Raw genomic sequence first — 2096 nt, 5'->3', positions numbered from 1 at the left:
TGCCTGGACAATGCTCCCAGAGCCAGTGATTAGGAGGAGTTCACAGCCTTCTGCCTGTATTCCTATTTTGGCTTTGCACTCCTATGGCAAGGGGATGTAGCTGCAGCAGCGATGGAGGGGGAGAGGGTCTCCGGGCAAAACCCTTCCCTTGCCAAGCAGCAGGAGGTGCTGCTAACAGAGGGAGCTGAAAGCCCTTAAATCCAGGCAATCCGCACCTGGACCTCACCCAGCCAGGATGGCAGACGTAGGCGACAGAGCTGACACACTGCACACACCGGAGAAAGCCCCACGTCCACACGGGATGCGAGGCACACACACAAGCTAAGGCTTGCTTTTAGCAGGCTCATACGAGGCCAGCTTTGAATGCTTGGCTGAACCAAAAGAAGTGCGTATTTCCTCTGTTCTTAGGTATTCCCATACGCTCTAGAAAGCAAGTTAGCATCCAAGCTGGCTCTTCCTTATGGCTTTCATTTCTGTGGCAATGATTCATTATCCTTCTGTTTAATCCACTCCAAGATGATGACAGCATTCACTTGTTAAAGAAAAAGAGAAGTTTATCAACCAAGGGAAAATGGACAGCTGGAATATAGCAGGAAAGCGAAGGAAAAAGGCGGAAAGGATGGCTTGGAAAGTGAAGTTCCTGAAGCGGAAGACAGGGGGTAAGATTAATGTTGTTCTTAGGAATCTTCCAAGGGCTATTCCTTATGTAACAATTCACAGGCATAAAAAGAAAGTTAAATCTTTAAAACAGGAAGAGATGGAGTCTGAAGAGCTTTTGTACATTATGGATATCCCGGGATGTTAAAGTAAATCAGGAACCAACCACATCCCTATAAATAGCCGGAGAAAAGATCAGAATAATTACAGATGAAAACAGAAATGCCCCAAAGGAAAGACGAGAAGAACACCAGGGAGGCCGGACTGGTAAAGCCAGGCCAATTGTCTGTAAACCAAGCGAGAACACATCCTCCCCGTCCATCCCTGAGCTGTGTGTTTCCCCAGAAAAAGCATTAGCCTCTGTATTCCATGTTTCAACGCCAGAACATGATGCCTCCTCTCCTGGTATAAAACCAGAATAAGCACATGGAGCATTGCAGGGAGGTTTTGTATTTATAGCTGTTAAGTAAAAAAATGAATATCAGTGTGACTTTCCCCCACCCGCAGATTTTTCAGATGTGCTCTTTTGTTCAAGAAACTACATTGTCAATAATTCGTTCACAGCCCTCTGATTCAAACTGAGCTCTACAGCAAGAAAGTTCTGTTTAGCCTGCCTTTGCTCTTTTCTGATTTGTATTCTGTGAAATAAGACCCGCCCCCCCAAGAACCAGATTTAACAATAAGTGAATTTTAGTGAAAAAAATGTCTGTTAAATAAAGCACTAGAAGAACGATATCAAACCATCAGCAAGACCCAGGATTTAGGTGACACAAATATTTTCTGCTGTTCATATCTCTGTTTTCTCACAATAATACTGTGTTTGAAAGTTTTCTCTTCAGTAGGATGTGCAAAGAAATAGTTAATTTTCCAAGCAGTCAACCCCTGTTCCACCATTGCTCCCCTTCACACCAGTCGTCTTCTCACTCAAGCAGAAAAGTGAAAATGGAAGTAGCACTTCAAGTCAAGAAAATAATAAAAAAAAAATGCTCTGAATGTGGCAATTTGAACAAAAGCATTTCTGTGCATTCTCACTCTTTGTTGCAGACACAAGAAAGCAGACGCATTTGGTCTGCTTTTTATTCACGGCTACAGCTGTGGGTGCAGCTGCAAGCGAGAGCTGCTCCCAGAGAAAGTACTTGCACAGCACGAAGAGCAGAAAAGCTATCATTTTAGGATAAATTACAAAATAAAACTGAAACAAAAGAAAGCACACTAAAATTCACGTGAAAACATGTCAGGTGAAAATACAGTTTCTAAGCGTGAGCAAATAACATTGCAATGTTGAGTTCCCACCTCCTCTTTGCTTTTATTTTGTGCTTGCAAAATAATTCGTATTACATGACGTATCTTCACGGGAAGGTAGGGAAAGGTTATGGGGAATATTCATGGTTACCGCACTTGGTTCATGAAAACAGCATTTAATGAGTTGTAACTCTATT

Source organism: Rissa tridactyla, chromosome 11, assembly GCF_028500815.1.
Source record: "Rissa tridactyla isolate bRisTri1 chromosome 11, bRisTri1.patW.cur.20221130, whole genome shotgun sequence".
NCBI lineage: Eukaryota > Metazoa > Chordata > Aves > Charadriiformes > Laridae > Rissa > Rissa tridactyla.
This window is presented reverse-complemented; position numbering follows the sequence as displayed.